We start from the raw sequence: 16,293 nt of genomic DNA on the forward strand, positions 1-16,293 counted from the left end.
CTTATGGAACCAAGACATGTGCAATTTCAACTAGGGACATCAGAATATTTACATAGAGTGGTTGATATTCAAGATTAACGAAAACACAAGCAACTCCGTGAAGACTTGGCGGATTACATCTATGTTGGTCACGAAGATGAAGATGAATAGTTTTAGGGCAAAAATGTAGGTTTTATCATCTTTTTTTGTTTTTGTTTTTTTTAGGTTTTTAAATGTTTTTGTGTTTTGTCGTAATTTTTTTAATGTTGTTTTTAATTTAAGATTTATTAAAATTTTATTTTTTACCTTTCAAATGTAAATAAATAAAAAAACAAATTCGAAATATAGAAAAAAAAAACATCAAAAATAAATAAAATAGAAAATAGAAAATAATTGGTGTTATCACATGTTATTAGATGTTGCCCATTTCCACCTTGGGTGTTATAACACCATGTATGAGTAGGATGCTGACATGGCACCTTTTGGGTGTGGTAACATGTGATAACATGTTACCCACACCTAGTAGTCTTATAGACCCACATCAAATAAAGATACAAACCACCTTTTTCATCCCCTTACTCCTATTATTCAAATGCATGGTAATATATAACGAAATGTAATAGTTTTATTGATAAACACAACAAGGCCACATTCATCCATACATCTCATACAACTAGCAAAAAGTTATTTCAAAGATCCCTAAAACATAACATGAACAAACACAAAACCGCCTTAACGACCACGACCGCCACCCTGACCACCAATACCACCACCACCGCCACGAACGATTTCATTCTCGAGCGTGGTCACGTACCTACGCAATTCTGAGTTCTCACTAACCAAACACTGAACTTCTTTGCAGTAAAACCCCTCATAAGCAGCGAGGAGTTGGTGATAACGCTCTAGAGAGTCAACAAAATGATTCACATATTCATAGTTCTCTTGAACTTGTCTCAAGTAATCAACCATTGGATGAATGTTTACACCCAACGACGGGCCAAGAGAGTCCCCAATCCCAATCGGTGTCATCGGCATCACCGGTACAACCGGCACCGCAGGCGAAACCACAGGAACAAAAAACTTCGACCCAATAGCCTCCACGGTAGTCGTTGTTCGTTCAAATGAGCCTGCTGAACAAGTAATTTTTGTTTAATATATATATATATATATATATATATATATATATATATATATATATATATATATATATATAACTCATAAATATCGATAAATAAATAAAAAAGTATATAGCGTTTTGTGACGTTTCAAAAACAAAATTCAATAATAAAAAGTTTCATTTTAATACATATCTATATATATTTATATGTATGTATATTACCATTGAAAATTAATGTTTCGCTAGTCACCTCACATCAGAAATTCTCCGACTGATTGAACAAATCCATCGCTCTCCTTTAAGGTATTAACTGAAAATAAAACTACTCTTAAATTATAAGGATGAACAATTTACAAAAGGAGGTTGATATATATAGCCTGGTAAGTAATGAGCCACATATCCTGTAACACCCAAAATCAGGAAGGCCAAGAAAGGAAAGGAAACCCTAAGTTAAAGGGCCGACTCGGCGAGTCCGAGCGGGATCCGGATCGAGGAGTAAGTGACCGACTCGGCGAGTCGGCTAAGGGGACTCGTCGAGTCTAGTCTGAACAAGGAAAACCCTAATCCCGGGATTTGTATCCTATATAAAGGGTGTTATGTCCTTTCCTCAGCCTCCATATCATCCTAGAGAGCCTGTAAACCCTAGATTTCGTGTGAGCTTCCATCATTTGAGAGAAATAACTTTAGAGGAAGGAACCTTTGAAAGGAACTTGAAGATCAAGAAGGTTGCTACAAAGGAGAGGTGTAGATTCGAGATTTACTTCAGTTAGTGTTCATCTTGGAGGTAATAAGCTGCTATCTTCCCTCCTTTGCATCTAGATCTATTTTTGTTATGAGATTTGGGGGTTTTATGGTTGTTTGAGACCCAATTCGGGTTTGGGGCCTAGATATGTGGTTGCCACTCTAGATCTAGTGTTAGGATGGTCCAATATGTCATAAAGCATCAGATATTGAGTAGTTGGTGAAGCCCTTTTGTCCTAAAACCTAGCCCTAGGGTGTTTTGAGCCTAGATCTCTTTAGTTATACGTAAAGTTTGCAACTTTACGTAAGGATTGAGCTTTGGAAGTATGGATCTATGATTTGGAGCCCCTGCATGGCTCGAAAAGCCACTGAATGGATTAAGAACTAGAGCGACTCGGCGAGTCACATGGGTGAACTCAGCGAGTTGGATGAAGTTGGACAGGCACTCGGCGAGTTGGAAGAACAACTCGGCGAGTCTATTGAAGATTGCCTTAGACTCGGCGAGTCTATTCCTGGACTCGGCGAGTCAAGTCGCGAAACCTCCAACTCTTCGAGTTAAGACTCGGATCAGTGAATTAAGTGGGGACTCGGTGGGTTGGACAGGTCAGGACTTGGAAATCGGTGGACTCGGCAAGTCATGGACTGACTTGGTGAGTCGAGTCCCGAATGGAAGGACTCTGAGCATATGAACTCGGCGAGTAGGGTTGACCTAGAAGGTTGAATTTGACCAGGACTTTGACTTTGACCAGAGTTGACTTAGTTGACTTTCGGGGACAGTTAGACTAAGTGTTGCATTGATATCGGTAGCTCAGGGAGCTAATGGAGCAGGAGTTCAAAGAGTTGTTGGGTAGCAGCTAAAGGGGTTATCAGCAAGTTCAGCAAGTGCAGGTGAGTTTCCCTTTATGTGAATGGGTCTAAGGCCACAATGTCGACCCATATAGTTATGAGTAGAAGACAGGGGGTTAGCCCTAGGCACAATATGCTAGTATGATATTCAGGACGAGGTCCAATGATAGCGGGCGGGTGCCCAAGGAATGGTTTATGTGATAGTTTATACTTGTTGTCTGTGTGATACTTGTATGTGCCTGGTAGGGAGGTGAGTGTGGGCGAGGTCTCGTATCTCACCAATAGCAGAGTGTGGATGGTGTTCCACATCTCATTAGCAGCAGATCAGGGGCGAGGCCCAAGTTAGGGAAAGAGTGGGTGTGGGTTGGGCCCGTATCTCACTACCAGTAGGAGTGTGGACGGGGTTCCATGACTCACCAGTTGCAGGACATGGGTGAGGCCCAAGATAGGCGAGGCCTTTAGAACAGGATTCGGTAGTTTAGACAGCCTGGGAATGTTTTACTCTGATAACGAACATATGTTTTGGAAATTAATACTCTGATTATGTTTTGATTGATGATTATGCTTTAAGTAATGTTTTATTAAAAGAAATTTTTAGTCTTGAATTTTGGGACGTTACATATCCAGTAAAAAAAGAATATTACAACATCTGGAAATCTATCTATCTGCAGAAACATAGACTTCATCATACCTAATGCAACTTGATATATATATATATATATATATATATATATATATATATATATATATATATATATATATATATATATATATATATATAGCCTGGTAAGTAATGAGCCACGTATCCAGTAAAAAAAAGAATATTACAACATCTGGAAATCTATCTATCTGCAGAAACATAGACTTCATCATACCTAATGCAACTTGATATATATATATATATATATATATATATATATATATATATATATATATATATATATATATATATATATATAGAGAGAGAGAGGTGGGTTCAATTGAGAAAATAAAAAAGGTTGAGAATGGGGAAATCATTCTTAGCCACTCATTTAATGTGACATCCCCATTTTTACGGTCAGAAAAGACCGATTTTGTTTATGCTTTATAGAAATCAGAGTACCTCTTTTAATAAAAATGTTGCGGAATTTGTTCCCAGTAAAACATGATAAATACGTTATCAAAGCACTTCCGAAGAAAAATATTTTTATTCATTTCAAAACATTTGGGATGTCATCGTCAATACAGAAACATAAGCATAAACATAACTTACATTCATTATCACTAGTGATTTATATCTTCTTAATCTCTCAGTGTAATGTGACTTCATATCAACACTTGTGATATAAATAAACTGAGTGGTTCAGGTTGGGAAACCTGGTGAGTACATAGGGATTTCAATCCCATGATGTTATACCATATATATAGTTTAAAACTCACAAAATATACAATTTCACCATATATATATATAAACAACTCTTATTCCACCCCGCCGATCCTCACAACGAGACTATCCATACTCTCAGACCTAAGATTAGCCGTTTTACCTAATCCATACTCCCGGATCATAAATGAACGACTTTACCTAATCCATACTCTCGGACTAGGGACGAATGACTAATCCATACTCTTAGATTAATGATGAATGATTATGCCTAATCCATACTCTCGGACTAGGGACAATGACTATGTCTAATCCATGCTCCCGGATCAATGACATATACTAAGGTTTTATTCTCTGAGTATAATTCACTCGTACTCGTAACAAAACACTACCCAATATTCCTCATAATTAATTTAGGTTTACTCTTTATCCTAAACCAGCATATATAATCAGGTATGTTCTTTAACAAGTATCCCAAGCAACATCAAATAATTTGCACATAAACTTTGTAACGCCCGCAAATCTGGGCTAGTCAAATTAGAGGCAATAGGGGTCGAAAACGACTTTTCGACAAAAGATTATTTAGAATAAATAATCTTAACCAAGTTGTAGAGTATGTTACAAGGTTTTCGTACATATAAAGAACGCCGAAAACCGAGTTATAACGAAGAAGTTATGACCCGTTGAAGTTTCGCGACGGAACCGACACGATACCGGGAAGCGTGAATAGTGAATTTACGATAGAGCGAGATTTAGCCTTAGCGATCTAAACGAAAGTCGTAGAATATGTTAAACTAAGAACATCGATAAAAAGAACGCCCAAATCTGACTTCGTATGAGGAAGTTATGATTTTTCTAAGATTTAGCATAGCAGTGCACAGCCCGAAATCTGAATTTTAGATCGGTCGATTTTTAGCCGAAGGGATCTAAATGAAAGTTGTAGTACTCGTAAATACCAACGCGTGGATATAAAGAACGTCGATAATAGAGCTCGTATGCGAAAGTTATGGACGAAGCTTAGTCCCTACTTTTCGAGCGCGGCGAATTCGATACAGTTTTGTAAATCCGAGATAGAATGAGAATTAGCCAACGAGGTCTAAATGAGAGTTGAAGATCTCATTAATAGGAACTCAACGGTAAAAAGACAGACAAAAATGGAGCTCGTATGCGAAAGTTATGGACGAAGCTTAGTCCCTACTTTTCGAGCGCGGCGAATTCGATACAGTTTTGTAAATCCGAGATAGAATGAGAATTAGCCAACGAGGTCTAAATGAAAGTTGAAGATCTCATTAATAGGAACTCAACGGTAAAAAGACAGAAAAAAACGGAGCTCGTATGCAAAAGTTACGGACGAAGCTTAGAGACTACTTTACTATAAAACTCCTATAAATACAAGGGTGAACTCCTCATATTTTCTTCACACCATAAGCCTCTCTTTCTCTCTCTAACTTCTCTCTAGCCTCCCTAAACCCCTCCCAAGTCTACGAAACCTCCCTAGCACGAGAAGAAAGCCCCGGAGCGCCCGACGGCTCCGAGAAGAAAAGCTTTCGGCTTGGAAACGCTACTCCAGCGAAGCCCGATTTTTAATAAAAACTCGCTGTAAGTGAGCTACGCCTATACTATATTTAATATAGATTTTATTTAATTATAGTAACATTATTAGGACCTTAAAATAATTATTTGGGCTATTATTATGAGTTATATTGAGTGTTATTTAACGCTTATATAATAGTAATAATAGCTAGACTATTAATTAGTCGTGGTTAACGTTAAAAACTAAACCCTAGTGGTATTGATACTAGGTTTTGTCGAGGAAAATTGTTTTGAGATAACGAAGTGTTGTCTGAGTTCGGAATCACCACCTAATCAGGTGAGTGCATGGTCTCTTTCATCTTACACATAGATATGAAGTTTTTTTAATATAAATTACGTGTTATGTGTGCATATTGTCTGAATACTTGTTGTCTATGCTGGTGAAAGATTTTTATACATGTTTTAAATGATGTAAACTGTATAAAGTATTTTATATCTACAAAATATGTTGGGTAAAACATGGGTAGATGAATGATGATGGATAAAAGCTGAAATAGAGGAACATTAGTAGTACGGACCTAGTGCCCTATAGGTATACATTGGCAGCAGTGGACCTAGTACCCTATAGATGAGCACTGGCAGTTGCGCCACAACCCGTAGATGATTTAGATCTACGGTAAACGTCCTAGCAGCTGCGCTGTAAGGATAGTATCGGCAGTTGCGCCTAATAGGGAGCCTTATGAACATGACAGTAGTGTTTAAAGGTCAATACCGGCAGAAGCGCCTCATAGAAAATGTCCTAATTCTGGCAGCTGAGCCTAAGTGACAATATTAGCAGCTGCGCTTGACCAATGTGTCATTGGCAACAATGGACTTCATGTTGTTTCCTTAGGATGATCCTTAGGAATGAATGAATGAGAAATAGCTGATTCTTAAGGTAGATCCTTAAGAATAAAGAAGATAATGGGGATGGGTAATTGGGTTGATTGTTTGATTGTTTAAACATAATAATTATATTATTGTGGGTTGAAAACCCTATGTACTCACCAGGTTTCCCAACCTGACCCACTCAGTTTATTTATATCACAGGCGTTGATATGAAGTGACATTACACTGAGAGATTTAAAGAGATGTAGATCACTAGTGTAAATAATTGTAAGTTCTGTTTATGCTTATGTTTCTGTATTAATGATGACATCCCAAACGTTTTAAAATAAAATAAATACGTTTCTTCGAAAATGTTTTAATAACGTATTTACCATGTTTTTCTGGGAACAAATTCTGCAACATTTTTATAAAATGAAGTACTCTGATTTTTATAAAGCATAAACAACACCGGTCTTTTCTGGCCGTGAAAATGGGGATGTCACAAACTTATATTTAATACTTCAATCGATACTTGTATTAAAATCATGTTCATGAAAGAGACTATGCACTCACTTGATTAGGTGGTGACTCGACACTTGGACATCACTTCGTTACTCTTAAAATAATTTTCCTCGACAAAACAGCGGGTTTTTTTCTCAAAACTGGGCACCATTGGAGCAGTGTTCCCGAGTCCAAAGGCTCTTCTTCTCGAAGCCGCCGGGCACTCTGGGGCTTCCGCCTCGTGCTAGGGAGGTTCCCTAGGCTTTTCGGGGGGTTTCGGGGCTAGAGAGAAGTTCTAGAGAGAGAGGGAAGTGAGGGGAGGTGTGAGGAATGAAGAGGGCTTCACCTCTTATTTATAGGAGGCTGGAGGGTCACTCACGTCGTGAGCCAGGCGCAGCCTGGTGCTGACACGTGACATCGCACATAGGGTGGAAATCAGCCGATTTTCAATAATTCATAACTTTCGCATATGAGCTCCGTTTTTGACGTTCTTTATATCCACGCGTAGGTAAAAACAAGATCTACAAATTTCATTTAGATTTTGTCAGCTAATTCTCGACCGATCTTAAATTTAATAGTTCAAGGAGATTAGATTGCTAAATGACCGCGAAGAATTCGTAACTCCCTCATACGGACTTCGTTTTCGTCTGTATTTTTACCGTTGAGTTCCTATTAATGAGATCTTCAAATCTCATTTAGGTCGCGTAAGCCAAAAACCGCTCGAATTAAAATTCGAGTCTCAGGTCGTGCACTGCTATGCCAAATCTTAGAAAAATCATAACTTCCTCATACGAAGTCAGATTTGGGCGTTCTTTTTTTGTATGTTCTCGGTTTAATGTATACTACAACTTTTGTTTATATCACTAAGGCTAAAAAGTCCTCTATCCTAAATTCACTATTTACGTCTCCCGGTGTCGTGCCAGTTTTGCCGAAAAACTTCGACGGGCCATAACTTCTTCGTTATAACTCAGATTTTGGCATTCTTTATACGTACGGAAACCTTGAGACATATTCTACAACATGGTTAAGACTATTTATTATAAATAATATTTTGCTGAAAAGTCATTTTCGACCCCTATTATCTCTAAATTGACTAGCCCGGATCTACGGGCGTTACATTTAATTAGCCTCTAAACATAAAGGACACAGTGACAAACTTGTAAATATGATATAATAGCCTTCAATCACAAATACGAACAGTTGAAATTCATTCGTTTTTTGCTCTTTCAATCCAACCTTCAATTCTGTTTGAATACGAACATATCTTCAATGTCTACGATTAATTATACTCCCATCATCATTAGAACAACATCATCGATAATCAACAAAAAATTCAATTCGTATCATTCATTCAACATCTTTCATCAAATAAAACATCGAAATTAAGGTTAGAAAAAGATCAAATCATTTTTTGTTTGAAATTTTCATATAGTTCTCCACCAATCTACTATTTTGTAAGATTTAAGTAGTCAAAGTATTATATTTATCACATTTTTTAAAAAGTTAACTTGTATGCACTCCAACTGTTTGATGAAATGCATAAACTAAATTACCACGTTATGTTTACATATGAATATGTTTTTTCACTTGAATCAATATGTGATTATTAAAACACAAAACAAATATGCAAGTTTGTATGTTATCCATATGTGAATAACATATAAATATTATATATATTTCTGAAAACACATTGTAATATTCATATATGAATATACTAACTATTATTCATAAGTGAATATACGATCTAATATTCACAAGTGAATATACTATGTACTATTCTCATTTGATATACCATGTAATACTATATAATATTCACATATGAAAATATCATATAATATTTATAAGTGAATATAGCATCTAACATTCACAAGTGAATATACTATGTAATATTCACAAGTAAATGCATCGTCTAATATTTAAATATGAATATACTATGTTTAGTATATGTTATATTCATATATGAATGATACTTAAATTGTAAAAAAAAATTAATCATAGTTTTTATTCATAAGTGAATAACGAATGTACTGTAGTAAAAACCAGATTCATTTTTATTCACTTATGAATAACAATAGCTGAAAATATAAAAAAAAATAACTTTTTTATTTTATCTTAAAACTATATCAATATGGATGTCTATTCGTAGAGAATAAAAAATCATGAATTATGGTATATTTAAAATCATTTTTCGATAAAAATAGCTTCTTAAAAATTAAAAAAACGAAAAAACCATGTTTTTGTATATATTAAGGTAATGTTTAGCATAGTTTAAGGAAACATGTTTTGTTGGAAAACACATGTGCATTCCTTTTCCATTTCCGCGGATTCTTTGGAGACTTTTGTGGCAAAAATAAATGATTGGCTAAGAATGATTCCCCCATTTTCAACTTTTTTTTCTCAATTGAACCCTCATATATATATATATATATATATATATATATATATATATATATATATATATATATATATATATATATATATATATATATATATAGGTTCAGGTTCATTTGAAACCATTCTAATTTTGTGAGACCGTGAGACCAAATCTAAAAATAATTTTAAAATGCAAAATAAATAGAAAAATCCAAAAATTCTTTTTTTAAATATTATTTTCGGAACTTGAATTAACTAATAAAAAATAAAAAAATAAAATCCCGTTTTTTTTTTAAATACGTGAAATATTCTAATAGAATATTACACTGACATATTCTAAAAAATAATTTTCAAATGCAAAATAAATGGAAAAATCTAAAAATTCTTTTTTTAAATATTATTTTCGGAACTTGAATTAACTAAAAATAAATAAAAAATTAAAAAAATCCATTTTTGTAAAAAATACGTGAAATATTCTAATAGAATATTACACTGTACATATCTAAAAAATAATTTTAAAATGAAAAATAAATGGAAAAATCCAAAAATTCTTTTTTTTACATATTATTTTTGAAACTTGAATTAACTAAAAAAAATAAAAATAAAATAAAAAAATGCGTCTCACGGTCTCACAAAATTAGGTCGTCTCACATGAACCTAACCTTATATATATATATATATATATATATATATATATATATATATATATATATATATATATATATATATATATATATATAATGTGTGGTGGGGGTAATTATCCTATATATTAAAATTGTCCATCCTTAGCTACAGTAAAGTGGCTAAGGATTTGACAAAATTGGTCCACAACTTTTCATATTTTCATTGGTTAAGAATTTTGCTACAAGACTTTTTCATATTGGCAATTTAGTCCCTAAACATTCATCTGCATTGTACGGTTGATACGTCTCATTCTTTCCTTCCCTCTTCTAACATAATTGATATGTGGCGCTGGTTTTGGCTTTAATCACTGCAACGCGTTCATCTTGTGTTCGTCACCGCCTCTGTCGCCCAATATCTATCGTCCACCGTGATTGCTCACCTCCTCACCCCTAATTGCATCGATTTCAATATGCAGAAGGAAACTTTTTTTTTTCAATCTCTTTCTTTTTTCTCTATCGCTCCACATTTACACCGTCCTTAAACCAACCAACCCATCGATCGTCTCCACCGCCTATCCCTTCTTCTTCGTCACCAACTACTGGTGTACCAACGGATATCTCCTTCGAGTTTCTTGATTCCAATAAGATGCGGACGACTGATACCCCACCGCTTCGATTATAGTTCACCGTTCCAGATGTGGCTGTCCACCGCCACACAAGCCCAATATGAATAATTGTCACCGACTCAACATCCACCACCGATCCAAATACCTCCCTCGGACACTTCTGATTTTCAATGTGGACTCCAAGCACCTCTTTTCTCACGTCCACGGTCGCAGATGGAAGGATGGATTGCGATGGTTTCGCCTACCCGATATGGTTACCGTTCACCGTCTACTGCCATTCTTCTCCACTTATCTTTTTCACATAAGCTTTCGATAACGATGTTTCTTCATGTCCTCTTCATTTGTCACTCACCACCACACCACCTGAAGCTTGGTGCAACTGTGTTACTGTGATGTCGTGTGCTGGAAAACGACCGTCACTTTCTCTTATTCATCACTCTTATGAGAACATTGTTGGTAGTCCTTTCTTATTTAATCGAATTTCATATTCCCTATTCTAATTTTGGAGAAACCTGATCTATGAGATACATTTTTTGTACAAATTTAGCAGCTTTGAAGATGCACACCAACTACTCGATGAAATGACTGAAAGAATCTGTAAGCTTATTTTTTTTTCATATCACTGCAACTTTAATTGTCACCTGTTTTCAAAGTTGTCAATGTAAAACCTCCATGGATGAGGACCATGAGTGATCTCTGCACTAGCTAAGGGGTTATTAGAACCAAATGGAATGTAAAACTTAAGATTGGCATTTTTTCCTTTTTCTTAACATTTTATTGGGGTAGGTTCTACTATTCTACAAATAAATTTGAGCTTTTTTTTCCGACACTCCACAACACTCACCATATTTGTGTATGTTCATGTTTGTGTTCCTTTCTGTTTTGATATATGTTCTGTTCTAGCAGTGATGACATTTGGTACTGTTGTTCCACGTTGTTCCACCTGGCCAATTTGTCCCAGTATTGAATTTTAATCAGATGTTATATTCATAAACTATACAAACAAATCTATCATTCTTGATATACAATGCTAACTAAATTAAAAGAAAAAGATTATATTGGCATCATTATTAAATCAAGTAAATAACTAAATAAATTACATGTATTTTTTTGTCTCTTATTTTTTTGCATATGTCTTGCTCCTCAGGTTATGTTCTATGGTTTAGCCATGGTCGCATTTGGTATATTATCCATGTGGCAACAACTTCTAATCAATAAAGTTGTAGGATATGATATAATTTTCATGAAGAATGTACTGAATTCTCCAGGTTAACATTTAAATAAAGTTTTTGGCATGAATTAATAAGTTATAATTATATCATTAGGTGCATCTTGTCATTTATTTAATTTTTTTTTTTTCGAAATCTGATGCAGGCTACTTGTATAATTACCAGGCACAAGCCTTCTACAATCTTACATATGTACAACAACAAGAAAGGTCACAAAGGTTTAGAGGTTTGCCACATTTACCATTTATTAAATGTACCAAATCGCAAGATCTTTATTGATTTGTTTATAATAGCATTCTACTGTTATTTCTCTCTATGCATGTATCTTAATAAATTGGATCCAAATAATGAATCTATAATAGGATATATTCAACTTAGTTTGTCTTTTATTTATATTTTTCTATCATTCCTTTAATTTTAGAATCTTTATATATATATATATATATATATATATATATATATAAGTTCGTTGTGAGGAATTCATCATGGGTTCTCATCATTTTCGGTTTTATAAATGTTTACCTACAAAGAAGTATAAGTATGTTGTTATATTTTCCATTTAGCCCTTTAATTTTATTTTTGGTTTACCTGCTAATTCAAATTCTTTAGTAAATATTTCATATGAATTTGTCTCTTCAATTGTAGGAAAATGTGGCGACCACTTCTAACCTTTTTCTCTTTCCACGTTATATTTTGTTATCGATTTTATTGCAGCTTTATAGATGGGCAAAATGAGGTGATTTTAGTAAAAAAAATCTGAGTATGTAAGACTATAATACCCTTTTAGAACCATAAGTTACAATAAATCTGACTTTAATTAAAAACTAATGTTCTTTGTTAATGGTTGCTTTCTCACAAATAATGGAAACTACTACATTATGAAAGTAAAAAAAAATTATATGTTAAACTAATAGTTATGTTCTTTGTTAACGTTTTTTTTTACAGACTTTTGAATGAAAAGAGAAACCTCTTCAAGAGTACCTTCAATGGGCTGAAATTCTTGAAAAGGAGATTGTCAAACATGATAGAGGTGCACATTCTTTTGTCTATTGTTGTATATGACTAAACCTATGTTTAAAATTTCTAATATAACCTATAACTTTAATTATTTTTTAACTTTTCCTTACGACTTTCCAACATAAATCTCATATATTTTAGCTTAATATGTATGCTGAAGCTCAAAAATTCACCATCAAAGAGGGTGCAAAAGAATGCATCAAAAAACATTATGTTTTCCATGAATCAGAATCAATATGAACACTTGAAATAAAGACCAAAATTTAAAAATATCCATCACCTAAATTGATCACATTTGTTAGTGACAAGGACCTCCCGTCATCTTAGCCCAGGCAAGTATTCTTTTTTTTAATTTGTTAAATATTTTTTAGTATTTCTTAGAAATACATCATGATAAAATTGGTTTTAGCAGAGCACAAAGTTTGAAATGACTTCATTTATTTTGCTTCAAAAAGACATATTTTGTCTTTTTAGTCAAACATATTTACCGTTATTATCTTTTACTACAGTCTCATAGCTATCAGTCTAATGTGCCTATTCGTACGTATCTGGTAGCCATGTATGTAGGGGTAGAATCGGTAATTTGACAGCAAGAGGAGGATTTTTTTTAAATAAAGCAAGACCTTCCCTGAGTCGCCTATAGTAAGGAGTTTCTTTTCCAACAGGTATAATATATGCTGGGTGTGGCAATTTTTTAGTTTGGATGTATAGACAACAATTAAGACTCTTAATAGAATACCGATAAAAAATGAAATCTATCTTTATGTGTTATAACATGAAATTAATTCATCTTTAAGTGATAAAAGATGAATTTCTTTATCGTTACGTGATGAAAGATGATTTTAACTACTATTAGCATTGTACTTTTATTTCACTTAAACTACAATAGCATAATGTACAAACATATAAAAGTACAATTTTTAACTACATTCAACACTTTGGCAACACTTATGCTTTTTATGGTCTGTTTTGTTGCCAAATTAGAGGTAAGAAGTTTTGTTTTCTGTTACTCTGATGTAGATTTACCATTTATCGTGTTCAATATGATTATGTTAAATTTGATCCTATGTTAAAGTACTCATTTATTAAAATTTATAGTATTGAAATTAAATATTTTGTCTGTGGAATTATAACAGGCGAGAGAAATCATTGCAGTGTTGGATGTTGATGTACTATTTTACTCTTTCCCAAGAAATGACCCGGCTCTTCGGCTCCAAGTTAGCCAGATGCAAGTTCACCATCAAAAGATGCTTTACTTGAAGAGACTTGCAGAAAGTATGATTAAGCAACCTCTTTAAACCCTAGACTTCATGGTGTATGCATTTCCAGTCCCTATATTTTAATCAAGTTGCATGATATTTTTACTAAAATGATTGATTTGTATGATTATATGTCTATTGCCATATTTGATCCAGAATTGTGGAAGCAGGTTTTAGACCTTTACATTATATTAATGATTTTTCTTCCATTTTATGCATTTATATGTTTTACAATTGTTCTGGTTCTATTAATATTGCATGTAACAAATAATTAACAAAAAGTTGTTCAACTAAATTGGTATAGTCCCTAGGTAACTTTGAGAAATCGTTAGGGCGTGTTTGCTTTTCGGATTCGGTGGAATTGGAATTTGTGATTACATTCCATATGGTCTTTGGTTGCCAAATGGATGGAATTCAACTCAACTGGAATTCTTTAAATTGAAATTTGGATGAGTTTCACCATACCTAGGGGAGGGTAGAAGAAATTCAGTTCCTTACTTCCCTTTTATTTTAATGACCAAAATTAGGAACTTCCCTTTTATTTTAAAGACCAAAATTGTCTTGAACTATATGTACATAGTTAGAACAATAATACTGCTTTGTAAATTGGATAATACTTGCAACAATACAAATTAACTTTTCACTGAAGGCTTCAAACCCCCGCAAAGCGGGGCACTCATCTAGTTATCTTATCAAATTTTTGTTTCTATGAAATCGACCAAAATGTGTTGAAGAGTTGGTATGGCAGGTTTAACTTAATGTAAAATAAGTTGAAACAAATATTGAAATAAGAAAAAAAAAATGTTTCATATAGGGAGAATAACCATGTGTAAGAATTGAGAAAGTAAGTCATCTCTATTTAAAGGGATCCACCGTAGCATTGGGTTACTTTTTTTAAACATTGATAAGAGTTATTTCAAGTTTCTGAGTAGGCAAATGTCCGCACGTTGCGCATAAACATCTATATAGCTGAAATCTTTACAAATATATGTTTTTTTAAATATAACAATAATATTGTTAAATTTGATATAATAATTCGTATATCAAGTTGATATAATATATTGATTATTTTTAATTATATGATAATATAGACATCAATTAAAACTGCATAATCTCAAACTTTTTAATGACATCTACCCGCGGGTTACTCATGAATAAAATTAAATATAATATATGGTTTAATGTTATTTATAGTTGTTGTTATTGTTAATTAATTTTTTTAAATTTATTTGTTTGACGTTTTAATTTCTGTCATTGTAATTATTTAAAACATCAATTTTTTTTTTAAAGTAACAATATAATCATTTATATAAAGTTATTTTTAACTATTGTTATTGTGAGTTATTTTAAGCTACTTATTTGAAAACTTTAAACGATTATAAAAATATTTTTAAGAAATATTTTAGTTAAATTGATATTACAATTTAGATTTTGCATTTAGCACTATAACTTATCACTTTTAACTATTCACAATATATTCTTTGAGTTTTTTAAGTGAAACTGAAATTTATATTGAAGTTGACCCTGTAATGATATATTTAAATTAACAATTTAAGTATTTTGTCCAAACTGTTCAAAAGTTGTAGCTTTAAATTGATAATGTTTTACATACAACAACATATTAAATCTAATAAATTAAGTATAATATATTAAAAGTTAAAAATATAAATTTCTAAGTGGAAGTAAAAATATTATTTTAATATTAAAATTTAGTTTATTTATAATTACACTTTAGGTTTGATACTTATTTAACCTTATTAACCAACTTATAATCATTATCAGAAAGACGCTATAATTTATCGCGTTTAACTATTTATAAAATATTCTTTGGGTTGTTTAAGTTGAACTAAAATTTATATTTAAGTTGATCATGTAATGTTATATTTAAATTAACAATTTAAGTATTTTATACAAATTGTTCAAAAGTTGTAGCTTTAAAATGATAATGGTTTACACACAACAACATATTAGACCTAATAAATTAAGTATAATATGTTAAAAGTTAAAAACATAACTTTATAAGTAGAAGAAAATATATTATTTTAATATTGAAATTTAGTTTATATATGATTACTGATGTGCACAAAAGTACCTACTAATTTTAAATTTATAACCTAACTAACTTAACTAACTAAAATGCACATAGACAGTGTACCTAGTCGAATTATAGAATAGTTTGGGTAAGTCGGATGTCGATTACAGGGAACGGTTTTAACTAA

The 16,293-nt window shown here is 32.8% G+C and overlaps 1 long non-coding RNA gene across 1 annotated transcript; it reads left to right on the top strand.

Moving 5' to 3' along the window:
- Positions 1-11,087: 11,087 nt before the first annotated feature.
- LOC145094937 (uncharacterized) lies at positions 11,088-13,408 on the top strand. The gene is made up of 4 exons (XR_013703655.1): positions 11,088-11,166; positions 11,717-11,837; positions 11,944-12,024; positions 12,744-13,408. It is a non-coding gene; the product is annotated as an uncharacterized LOC145094937 (long non-coding RNA).
- Positions 13,409-16,293: the final 2,885 nt, after the last annotated feature.

The sequence above is a fragment of the Lactuca serriola genome, chromosome 3 (assembly GCF_051521515.1).
Source record: "Lactuca serriola cultivar US96UC23 chromosome 3, Lser_US96UC23_V15, whole genome shotgun sequence".
NCBI lineage: Eukaryota > Viridiplantae > Streptophyta > Magnoliopsida > Asterales > Asteraceae > Lactuca > Lactuca serriola.